This window comes from Fukomys damarensis, unplaced genomic scaffold (assembly GCF_012274545.1).
Source record: "Fukomys damarensis isolate Sample0158 unplaced genomic scaffold, DMR_v1.0_HiC HiC_scaffold_9, whole genome shotgun sequence".
NCBI lineage: Eukaryota > Metazoa > Chordata > Mammalia > Rodentia > Bathyergidae > Fukomys > Fukomys damarensis.
Genome location: NW_022900921.1, coordinates 36,839,934 through 36,852,675, shown reverse-complemented (window position 1 = coordinate 36,852,675; position 12,742 = coordinate 36,839,934). Strand labels below are relative to the sequence as shown.

The following is a 12,742-nucleotide window of genomic DNA, read 5'->3' as shown; positions in this document are numbered from 1 at the left end:
TATTCTCCTTGGAATGGTCTATAGCGATAGTTGACATTCCTGCACCTTTGTGATGGAAGGGGGTTTGATATTCCACCTGAGGCTTAGTTAAGGCCCAGTCCATGCTGGTGTACTCACAAGACACTCCAGTTCTCCATTTGAATGGAATGTGAGACTTAAAGTGGACAGAACTTTGCATTTTGCATTTTCTCTAAGAGCTGCACAATGCTGGTGGCAAATTTATACCTGGATGTGGTTTGATTAATTTGAAAGAGAGCATGATGCTGTAGGTTTATATAAGACATCTAACACTATAAAGCAAGTATCTATGAGGTTTCATAATCAGCCAGTCCTAGAGGAATATGTCATCTATTCTTAACATACTTGACATGGCAGTTTTACATTATAGATTTGGAGTTTAACATGTGATGGTAGTCTACTCATTGTTTATTCAGGCAGATATTCATTACTACTCAAGCTGTACCGTGGTCTCTTTATAGGGACAATTCTGGTGATTTCAACTGAGTGAGCAGTTCTGATTCATTTCTCAGTGTGGTGCAGAAGAACCTGTGTCTTTACTGCTGTCTTTGCTGCACATTGGAACCCTTTTTCAGAACTAGTCATTTGACTTGCTTTAATGAGATTAAACCCAGCAGGGGCAGATATTTTCTTTTAAAATTTTCATTCCTGTTATTTCATTGGCATTACACACACACAATGAGACCAGAAATAAAAGCACCCTGTAGCAATCTGTTCCATACAAATAATTCAGACAGATGCAGCCAGATGTATCCATGGTGACCTCCTTGACTGTCTCACTACACACCCATTAGGGAAGGGGCCCATAGAGTTTAACTCCCTGTTTGCTGCATGTGTCAGAGGTGTACTTTCTCCTTGTCTTCTCCCACAAGAAAGGGAATTTTCCTAAGTCCTTGAGTTTCTTCCACTGGAAATAGTCTTCTCAGCATCTGAGGGAATGACAAGAGCTTGGAGTCAAGTGGGTGACTCTCGCTGGTATTAGTGCTGGCTGGCTGCCCTATGCCTTCAATGCTATGGACAGAGACTTTCTCTCTCTAGTCCCAAGGCTCTGTACTGGAGTATCCTTAATAAAGGAGAAATATTGAACTGTAAAAGAGGCCAGAAGAACTGGTAACAAATGCGAAAATTTCCTTCCTGTGTACTAGATTTCTGTATCAAAATCAGCTTTCCTTTCCAAAAAAAGATACTGTTTCTTGGGGTTACCATTAATATTAGAGGATTCTCTCTGATGATCCATAGTAGTTTTAATTCTTCAGTGCCTTTCCCTGGATTCCTGGGACAGCTTCTTGATGCACAACTTTCCAGTGAAGCACCACTACTTGGAAATGACCATAAGCTTTCCTTCATGCTGGCAAGAACATCTTTTCTTCCAAAACAGATCAGGTGATGATTTTTTCATACACCAACTCTCACTGGGTAATGATCCTATTATGTATCCTAGAACTTTTCTTTGTTTATGCAGCATGTGAAACATGAAAAGTTCCATGCCTATAACATATAGGACATTAACATATTACTGAAAGAATAGCATGGAAATCTCACTCATCCTCTGTTGTGCTATTTCCTGTCTTGTGATTTTTTTCCACCTCAAAGCTGTTTTTTTCTAGCAGAGACCCAGGTAATGCAGATGTCCAGTGCGCTCCCTGAAAAACTCCCTACCTCTTTTGTGCTCATTTACTGTTTTCATTTTCAAGGCTACCACCATGGCCCAAGCCTCCACCTATAACACAGGACCAGGGTAATTAAACACCCAATTAGCCTCACTTTAAAAAATCTTGCCTTTCTGCCATTCATTCAGGGAGTAGACTGCTGTTTTAAAAATACAAGTCAAATAATTTCACTGTAACATTTAAGATATTTCAGTTGTTTCCATTACACATTGGCAAAACCAAACCAAACCAGACTTCTGTTTAATTCCTATCACAGCCTGAAGGGCCGTGTGTGATCTAGGTCCTGGCCAGTCTACTGAGAGGCCAATTCTCTTGTTTGGACTACTACAGTAAAGACATCTTGATTAACGTCCTTTCACTCTTATATGCAGACACAGTGGTCAGGTTCCCTCCAAGGCTCTGTAGTATCCCCAGTCTCCTCTTGTGCTATGCTTCCCTTCTTTCCCTCTTCTCCAGCATCAATTTGCTTTTTGTTCCCAGTCCTAAGCCTCCTTCTGCCCCAGGACTCTGTACTTGCCTTTTACTTTACCTGTAGCACCGTTCTCTTTCCCCTTGGTCACCCCTTATCCGGACAGACACATAAGCAGCCTTCCTGGTTCTCAGGTTCCTGTCATGCGCATCGTAATTTAGGCTCATATCACTGTGCTCTTTGCCTTGCTGGCTATAGGGCCCCATCTATAAAGTCACCCCCATCTTTTATACTATAAAAGTTGTTTTCCAACTAGGATAAATAAACCCAAGAGCGACAGGTGAAACAATCAAGAGTCTAGTTGTTATAGTTTACATGTGTTGAATGTTTAATAGCATAATAGATAAAATAATGTGAATTTAGAAACACGCTTATTTTTCACTTTCATTTCTGCCATGGTCTTCACGTTCATCTTTGACCTCCACCACTAAAGCTACTTTTTGAATCCTTTTAATGCAGTTTTGTGAGGTATGTCACCTTTACTTCTACATAGTTGATCTGAGATACAACATTTTCTGAGTCATGCATGATGTAGTCACTGGAAATTTATCCCATGCCACTGGGACTCATTTGAGTGACATCAGGGCAGCTTTTTTCCCCTCTCACTTGTCTGGTGGGTATGTATTTATGATCTTCACATTCTAACCACTCACCGTATTGCTTTAGAAATGATTTTTAAAATTTACAAAGCTTGTTTACAATGACAGCCAACATTTGCAATTGTTAGGTCATCCCCTAGGGACAATTACTAAATCTTTGTTAAATTTCATTCCTTTATTACCAGTTATGTCTATTCTAGGTTAATTTTCTGAAAGGCAGTCTATGGAGTGGTCAATTCTCTTAATTTACCTGTTTCTTTTCGCTAATTTTAGTTGACAGGCTTTTATTTTATCCTCCTCATAGTATTTTAAGGAATGTTAAATTGATGTCTGTCTCAGTTCCCTGCTACTCCAGCTGGACATTGCTTTCCAATTTGACATCCACACACATTACCCACCCCCTTTGCTAATTAAACCTCGGTTTTGTTGAGGTGCACAGCCCTCCCTCACAGCTAAGGGACCCTGGGAAAAAGCACCACACCCTTATTCCAATCATATTGACTTGGTTGAGGCACAATAGGTTAGATGCAGATCAACAGGGAGAATGGAGTTTTCCAGGTTTGTTAATTCATAATTCCCTGGGCAGAGCAGATGAAGCTGTACAGGGTTACTGGAAAAAACAAATAAACAAACAAATAAACCAAAAAACGAGTATACATTGTTATAAGACTTTTACTTTTTGGTACCAGGGATTGAACTTGGGACCTTGCACTTGCGAAGCAAGTGGTGGCACCACTGAGCTAAATCCCTGGCCCTGCTTTAAAATGTTTGATCCATGTCAGTAAATAGGTCCCGGGGAGGTTGCAGAAATTTACCCTCCACTAGCAGCACACAAATCGCCTAGATCCACACTAATTTACCTTAGGAGAGGTGACTTCCTCCAGCTGAATGCAGCCCTGGGCCAGGGCACAGCTTGGCAGACAGCAGGCTGCATTTCTACCCCTCATTTTAAGCAGCACCCTATCTAGTCCACAGCCCATGTGACAGTCATAACAGCCCTTATCATGTTTACATGGAATATTTTAGACTTGAAACTATTTTAGCCAATTTTTATTTATTCTGTATGGCCTTTTGAATGCAAAACTCAATCTCCTCCACTTTCTTGTCACTGGTAGATCCATTGCTCCTTTTTTCTTCTTTAATACAGTCTTGTAGTATCTATCATCTTGTGTTTAGTGAAATTAATAAAACCCCATGCTGTCAGGTTTTAGGTGATGCACCTGTCTCCCAGGTCTTTTCCTGGCTCACTGGTAATGAGCTGGCCTCCGTGGAGTCACTGGAGTGACACTGGAGCACAAAGCCTTGGACTCAGGGCTTTGTATCTGCAGTTTACTCTGCCAGAAAATGGAACCATTTCACTCCTTTGGTCTCTTCAAGTCTCTGTACAAACAGTGTCCTCCTTAGGGAGATATTTTCTTACCACCTGGCACCTGCTTCACCCTCTGGCCACTTGCTCTGCTTACGTTTACTATTCTCACATATTTATTTACAGTATTTACATATTCGTTACCACCCTCAACCAGATGTTAGGGTACTACAGACAAGGACTTCATTTTTTGTATACCTGTATCTGAAACAGTACCTGTCATGAAGCAAGGCCTCAAAAAATTTTGTTGGGATAGACAGATGAAGGAATGAATGAAAGATCTGACTTACTTCTATTCTTAAAAATGCAATAATACTTCACTATTCATATTGTTCTAATGGAAGCTACAATACAAAGAGTCTGCAAAGTTCCATAGAGTCAATTCTTGTCCTTTGAACTTTTAAAATTATATATTGTTTTGTAAATTTGGCATGGGGAGGAAAGCATTGAGAGAATAGACTAATTGAGAATCAAGGACTCAGTCTTTCAAGAGTATGTTTGGAAGACTATCTGTAGCCAGTTTCCACTGCAATTGAGACAGAAGGTCAGATTGATCAATAGGAGAAGAGAAAGCATTGATATGAGATATTGAACAGGATCTCTGTGATTAGAACATATGATCTGCCTTTTGTCTGGGATGAAACTGTCAAGGCAGGTTGGTGTAGGGAAGGAAGTAACAGAGTCCAAAGATTAAATTTCCTAGAGAAGAGCAGTCCTGCCCTTCCCTTCCCTTCCCCTCCCCTCCCCTTCCCTTCCCTTTACTTCCCCTCCCCTCCTCTGCTTTCCCCTTCTTCTTCCCTTACCCCACCCTCCCCTTTCCTCCACTCCCCTTCCTTTTCTCTCCCCTCTTTAGGTATAGCCAAGGGCAAAGTGAGCCTGGAGAGCAGTCACATCTTCCTAAGGTGTGGGTCTGTGGACTGGCAACGACCCGGGTGGGGCGTCTAGACTATTGTTCTTAAAGGCAAAAACCTGAGTCCCCCAAGTGCGTATTACCTCAAGGGGAGCAGTGCATAGTGTCTATGTTGGTTTTCTAAGGCTACTGTAACAATGTGCTGTAGATAGGGTGGTTCAAATAGCAGAAATGTATTTCCTCATCCTTCTGAAGACTAGAAACCCCAAATCAAGATCTCATTGAGGTTGGTTTCTCTTGAGGCCCTCTTCTGGGCTTGTAGATGTCTGTCTTCATATGTTTTCAGTTTTCCTTATTTATCTGTTGGGGTCTTAATCTCTTCTTACAAGGATGGCACACATATTGGATTAGGGCCCACTCAGATATACTCATTTTACCTTAGATATCTCTTTAAAGCCCTATCTCCCAATACTGTTGTTACAGTTGCAGGTTCAATTTTAGGACAGAATTTAGTCCTCCCTAGTGCCCAAGCACCCTGATATGGGTATATAATAGCTGCCAGCAGACAGCTGGGCTCCAGGGATTCCATGGTTAGGCTGGCTGTTGGACTCAGAGAGCATGGCCTGGCCCTACAAGGCTAGGGCTGACTTTCAGACTTTGGCTCTGAATGCCACTGTGGAATACTGACACCAGAATGAGGGAAACTACACCTCAGTTGAGGCCAGGGTGAGGAGAGCATTTTTATGGAAAAATGCCTCATTCTTCCTGATGCCAGGGTTATACAAAGGCAACTCTCTTTTCAGACCATAGATTACTCCCTCAGAGAGAGGAAGAAGTGTGAGAGGAGGGGGGTAAGGACTATGTGTTAATCCAAATAAATCTGATAAGGACTATGTGTTAATCCAAATAAATCTGATAAGGACTATGTGTTAATCCAAGTAAATCTCTGTGTGCGTGTGTGTGTGTGTGTGTGTGTGTGTGTATGTGTTTGGGTGTTGTGTGTATGGGAGAAAGGTAGAATAAACCCTTGGAAATAGCCCAGTTTAATTGAATTGACATACTCAAATTTCCATGATGAGGACTAAACTAAAATGTTTATAAAATAAAGAAAATTGGAGTGTTAGATTCAACCCTTCATTATAGCAAATATTATACTTTGACATCTTTAAATATCCTTTTATGTGGGATTTCATAATCACATTTCTCCCTGTAAGTTTGATGCTTCAGCTTTTTATGCTTTGGTCTACTTATGGTTCTTTAAATATTGTTCTTTAATATTGCCAAACTACACTACTTTAAGCCAATAGTGAATTGAATTATTTTGAATTTACTGATGTGGATGCAATAAATGGAAATTGACTAAAATATAACCTCTTCAGATTATTATATTGACTTATAAAAATATCCAGTGTAAAATTATTTACTCTTTCTAGACTAAAAAGCTGCAGTACTTTATTTTCTAGGATACATGGAAGCTTGCAATCACAATCTCTTTCTTCTCTTTCTTTTTCTCTTTCTTCAACAGATACCTAGATAATGAGTCTTCAGATGAAGTACTGACTTCCACATTTTAAGTTGTCATTTAACATTTAACATGTTGTATATTTAAATTTATATTTAACATGTTATATATTTAAATAATCCAAAAGATATAATTTTCAATATTTGGTAATTATGTCTTAAAATTTTTTACATCACTCTTAAATTTATCCAACATATATGAATTTCATAATATCTGATTCCAACTAACATCTGTTCAAAAATGCATTAAAAACTTTTTTTTAAGTTAGAAAATCTTGTATAATTTCAATTTATCTTAGCTATCATATAGTGTGATTCCTTGGCTCATGAACACTTCTGTTTGCAAGCAATTTGGTTCACAGACAGAAGCCTTTGGCAACATTTTGTTTCTCTTGCAGACTCTGCATTGGGTGACAAGCATGACCATGGCCATCTTTCCCACACAAACACAAATGTGGCCATCTTTCCCAAAATCATAGAACAAATTAAGTTCCTTAACCAAGGCACCACTGTATTTGTATTTCTTCTACACAGAAATGCATTCTTATGGAATATATTGTTATAATTGAAAGTCTTTTAGTTCATCACATTTCTCTGGAGTAAAAATTAGTGCTATATACATCTACATTTTTTAATATTTCTTATTACATCAAAGCTCTAAGGAATGAACTTTTAAAATCTAAATTGAATTATTAGTATGATCATGTATCATGTAGGTCAAATAACATTTATTATACATTGTGATTGATTATTACACATAAAAGCAAAAATTTGGCAGGGGACATATCCATAGTGAATTTACTTAGAGGAGGATGTTAAAATGCCTTGCTTATAAGGCCATAGATCTTACCCCTTTTTTGGCCACCTAGTTTGGACACTTGGGAAGGTGCACCCGATTAGCAACTCCCATGGATAGATAATTCCTATCCTTTTGTTGAGAAAAGGTATATTGTGAAAGTGATGAGTCCCCATATGATCCCAAGAACTACCTCAATAAGCCAATTTTAGGAAGGTGTACACAGAGAAACTGAACATCTAAAGATTGGCCTCACATTCCTAGCACGTTTAGATTACTTTTAGGGATTATCATAGCCTACTTTGAAGACAAATTATGCAGTTGAGGGAATGTTGCAGAGTTATATTTTGAGCTCCCACCTGGGAAAGAGAGATGGTAGACTAAGCTGTGGTCTACTCTGCAGTCTGGGATGCTCAGTATGGATGTTAGATACCCAAAGTGAGAAATAGGTCTGCTGCAGCTGAAAAAGTAAACTCATGTACACTTTTTAGCGTAGAAAACTACCAAAAATCATAGATGACTGTTTCTTAGAGAACAACTCAACTTTTCAGGTGCTGAGGAATTAGCGTAACTCAGTGAGCACTAAAACTGAATTTATTTTTAGAAATCTATAGAGTGTAGTTCTGTCACAAACTCTAGTATCATAAAGAGTAAAGTAGCTCTAGAAATCACAAGATTTCTGGAGATCCAAATTAACAAAATATCAGAGTAGATGGGAAAGACAGAACTGAAAGGATTTATCAAGAAGGCAGGAATACCCTTAGGGGAGGTTTTCCCCCAGGTTAGATAATATACAAGCCAAGTGGATATGTCAAAAGTAAGGGAAACAATGGTCTTAAAGAATTGCAGAACTGAACCACTTTGATAGAACTGAATCAAGGAGAAGCAGGAAAAGGAATGTATTTGTACAGGATGAAGTATTCTCTTGAAATGCAGCATCTCATGAAATTTGGCTTTCCAAATGGGCTCGATTTAATTTCTGAGAATGGTTATTGGAATTGAAAATGAGTCTTGAGGATCTGAAGAGGAATAATAATAGCAGCAGGTTGAACTGCAGAGTCTGGAGCCTTACTGTGATTTGGTGGCAAGCTTGGTTTTACCCACTCTTTTCTAGCTTCCTGGGTAGGACTGGAGTCTGTTTGCTAGTGTGAGAGGTGCTCATGCTAGGCCCCCATTTGAGACCTGTTCTACCAGTCTCACTTGCAGGAGCCACTTTTTAACAACTTTGCTACTGGACAAACAATTACACAACAGCAAAATTGCCAGTGACCTTCTGCTTTCACCTTGGTCTCTTGGCAGATGTGATATACTATTTTAATATAGAAGTGTTATGGAGTGTGAGGTTCTGGACACTTCAGCAATTTTTTTTGAGGGCAAGAGCAAGGGTGTCCCTGTTTTTATTTATGCTCTGGTTTCTTGATGATGTACCTTTATTGAGTGATGTAAATATCTCTATTTCTGTTCATTTGTTCTCTGATGTATCTGCTGGTAGTGAATTTTTTTCCCTTTTGTTCCACCTCTAAGGAATGTAATTGTAATTTCAGACTTTGTTATTTTCTATCACTGGAGTTCTCTGGTAATTGCAAATCATAGTGCTAAGGACTTGGAAGGAAAATAGCTTATCTAAGTGGGTTTATTTTGAAAAATATAATTCTAAACACTTTTTAAACCTTGAACCAATATTAAGTAGGAATAATTTAAAATTCAGAAGTTAACAAGTGATAGGAATAGGTTGTATTTCCCTAACTTTGTTGCATTTTGCAGAATCCAAACTTTAAAAAATCAATGTCATAAATATTTCATGAAAATTTATCATTGATACAAATAGTATTTATTAATTCATGAATATTCTAGCTACATTTATGACAAATGTATAGTGTTATATTTATATTCAAACTGTGAAATCAAAGATTGCACATAGTCTAAATTCTCCATCATTTGGCATATTTGCACCTAAAAATCAATGAATAATAGTCATTAGAATCATTTAATTGTTTTTACTACTGGTACATATCATAATCTCAAGTAACACCAAGAAAATATAAAAGGACTATGAAAGAGGGAGAATTAGAGAGCTTAATATTTAGCAAAATGTTTCTTGGGATTAAATGACCTTTCATATGAATCAGAGGAAAAATTGTCAGGTGGGTACTTTCTCACTTGCTGCAGGTATAAGGAACAGGAAACGAGCCAAAGCACTCTGTGAAGCAAAACATTACTTATGATGTCATTCATTCACACTGTCGTCTCTTCTCTTAGAAGCTGTTACTGAAGATGATCAGGGTAGACTGCAGTACATCTCACCCATCAATGGGCATTTCCTATCAGGAGCATCTTTATTTTTTACCTGAAGCCTCTTGCCCCTCCAAACAGCTGGAGTCAGATAAGGTGAGTGTATGCTGAGTTATATCCTTTTGATAAGAAAATGAATGTTTTGCAATATTAAAACAGGAAGAGTTTGGATCATACTATTCAAGAGGGTTGTTACAAGATACATTAAAATTTCTCTGAACTAATTGCCAGTGACAGTACTCTGCTCTTCCTAGAAATTCAATCTGTTGGTTGGAGTCATGGAAACTTTCCCAGAACACTCATGAAATCACAATTCTGACCATCTTGTTTAGACTCAGAAAAATGTCACTAATCCCAGTGGTCACCTGAGAGAAGGCAGGACTGTCTTCTTACTTCTTTGAGAAAGAACTATTATAATTGACTGCTAATTTTCATCGGATTTTTCTATCTATTCAACCTTATTTCTGATTACAGTATACATATTCCTTGCCAGAATCTTTTCCAGTGTGCTCACTGTCATCCTCTTTCCCATCCAGAGCTCCAGTCATGTTTTCCTTCCCCCACTTCTGGTCCCCTCAGCTGTCCAAATTTAATATCTCTCTGCCCACTGTAAGAGAGTACTCAGGGTTGGTATTTTCTCTCCAACCCAATAAGTCTCTATAATACTCATTGTCTTTTCCAATGTGATTTAATTCAGGATGTCAGAGGAGAAAATACTTGTAAAGAGTTTTAGGTAAATCTCACAAAAAAGGAATGGCATAGAGATGTCAAGGTAACAGTACAAATTTGATTTTTATGTATCCTCTGAGGGTGCTGTTATGGTTTGGGTCTAGATGTCCCCCTAAAGCCTCATGCGGTCATAGGATTGATCTAGGGTGTGTGAAGCTGGAATTGATTCATGATGCAATGCTAGGCTCAAGGGTACTAGGATTAAGGGTGTGAGTGCTACCCACCCTAAGTAGTCTGAATAAGATAAAAGGGGCAGAGAGATGCTGTTAACCTCACCCTTTTCATCTTTGCTGCCTTGTGCATGCTGTGTCATTCCTGCTCTGCCATGCCTGTTTGTCATCCCTGCCTTGGAGTTGGCTGATTATGGACCAAAACTTTTATGAACTGTAAGCCAAATAAACCTCTTCCCCTTTAAGTTTGTGTGTCCTGTATTTTGTCTCAGCAATGAGAGAAAAGTAACTAACACAGGTGCCCATTTCATCTTTTTTTTCTCTGATTGAGTTTATTGGTACATTTTAGGTATACAGAACAGTTACATTCATCACTGGGGTCTTGTACCTTTACATGACAGGTCTTGGTTCTCATTTTTTCCCCTTGTCCCTGCCCTCCCTTCACCCTCTCCTCCCCTCCCCATTTACAAACACTTTTTTTCATTTTCTCATATATATATTTTTCCCTTTTTACCTTTCCCTATCCCATTTCATCTTTTTTTTTGTTTTTTTTTTTCCAGCTTTAATTGAGTTTATTGGTACATTTTAGGGATACAATACAGTTACATTCATTGTTGGGATCTTGTACCTCTACATGACAAGTCTTGATTTTCATTTTTTCCTCTTACCTCTGCCCTCCCTTCACCCCCTCCCCATTTCATCTTTGAAATCATGTCCTTGAGTCTTCATAGCCTTGCTTCAGCAATCTATAAGTCGACACAGAGTCTGAATGACACACTCCTTCTAATAACCTTAATACCTAGAGCAGTCATTTTATCTGCATTTTTGTGGAGATAGTTTTTTGAATAGTATTTAGTAAGAGCAGTCATATTCTGAGCTGAGCAAGATGCTGAGCAGTACAGGAAAAGTAAGTACAGGTCTAGTCTCCTAATAATTCTTACATCCCATTCCTGTGAGTCTGGAATTCATTGCTGAGTAAAAATAAGAGAGATCTTCAAGGGACTGTGACGGTGTTTGGGGTGGCATATGGGGACACAGGGCTGTGATCAGCAGATGAGGGGTGGGTGGACAGTAGACTGGCATGGTTTCTGTATGTACAGAATTTCAGGGTTTCTCCCTTCCAAGGCTAATGGCAGAACTTCTATGATTCTATTCACTCTCTTACTCTCTTTTATCAAGGACAGGCCCATATGACTTAAGCTCCTACATCAATTGTTTTTCCAGAAGATTGTATTAATTATGAATTCCCTTCTTAATAAGAAATTTGCACAAACTGCATAAGTTGGAGTTAAAACCATTAAAACCTTAATATTTATTAAGCATGTGTGAGAGGGTCAGCATGGGCCTGCTGAAGGAGGCATTGCCCACATCCAACAAGCTTTGGCTGGAGGAAATCAGAGGAGGTACCCAAATCGCGTTATAAAGCTCATGCAACAAGGAGTTACACTGTTTTCCAAAGGTCAGATCACAAAAGAACAAGCCATCTGAAGACTCTTTTCCCTAGTGCTTTCCTCTTTTGGTCCCGATTCTAGAAGGGTCCAACTGTGGCTGTGTATTGAAACAAAGAGGATGGAAGAGCAAGCTGGGAAAATTCAAAGCTGCTCAACCTGCCTCCTCCTTGCACTGTGTTTCTAGTCCTGAAACAGTAGCATACTGGAGGAGGAAAAGGATTCTAAACAAGAAGGGTGTGGGGTTTCAATTTTCATATTTGATTGGGCAATTGTTTCTGGAATGAAATTGTTTTTGTACCTAAAATGGACTGAAAGACCTAAGGGATCTGCAAGAGACTTCATCAAAGATGCAGGAAAGAATGAGTCTGCATATATGGTCTGAATGGGTAGTAAACCAAGCAATCAAGTTGTTTTCTGCTTGTGGCCTCTCTGATGTGTATCTTGTTCCATTGAACGAATACAGCTGTTACTGTCTGATTCCTGATGAGCAAATATAGAGACCATCACTTTGCCTTAGATAGGAAGAATCCTAGGTAATGAAAATAAAGTATACTTAGCCAATCTGGGCTAAGGCAAAACTTCTATGTATTCTAGAGGAGGCCTGAGCTGTACTATGATAACTAACTAACTAACTATGGTAACTGCCTTAGAGCCTATGGAAATCGGGACTGGGGCATTCTGACCTCACTCCTTTACTGACCTCACTGCCCACAACTGGCCTCTTTCTTTTAGCTTATTAGAATGCAATCTCAAGGTCTATGAGTGGGTTGACTCTGATTTGATTTGATTCCATTCACATTCTCAAGGCTAA

General features: G+C 38.9%; 1 long non-coding RNA gene across 2 annotated transcripts in view; it reads left to right on the top strand.

Moving 5' to 3' along the window:
• LOC117285379 overlaps positions 1–12,742 on the top strand; it is a 217,551-nt gene that overhangs the window by 148,063 nt on the left and 56,746 nt on the right. For both annotated transcript variants that reach the window (XR_004516423.1, XR_004516424.1), the window contains exon 3: positions 9,549–9,677. This is a non-coding gene — a long non-coding RNA (uncharacterized LOC117285379). The remainder of the gene's footprint in view (positions 1–9,548; positions 9,678–12,742) is intronic.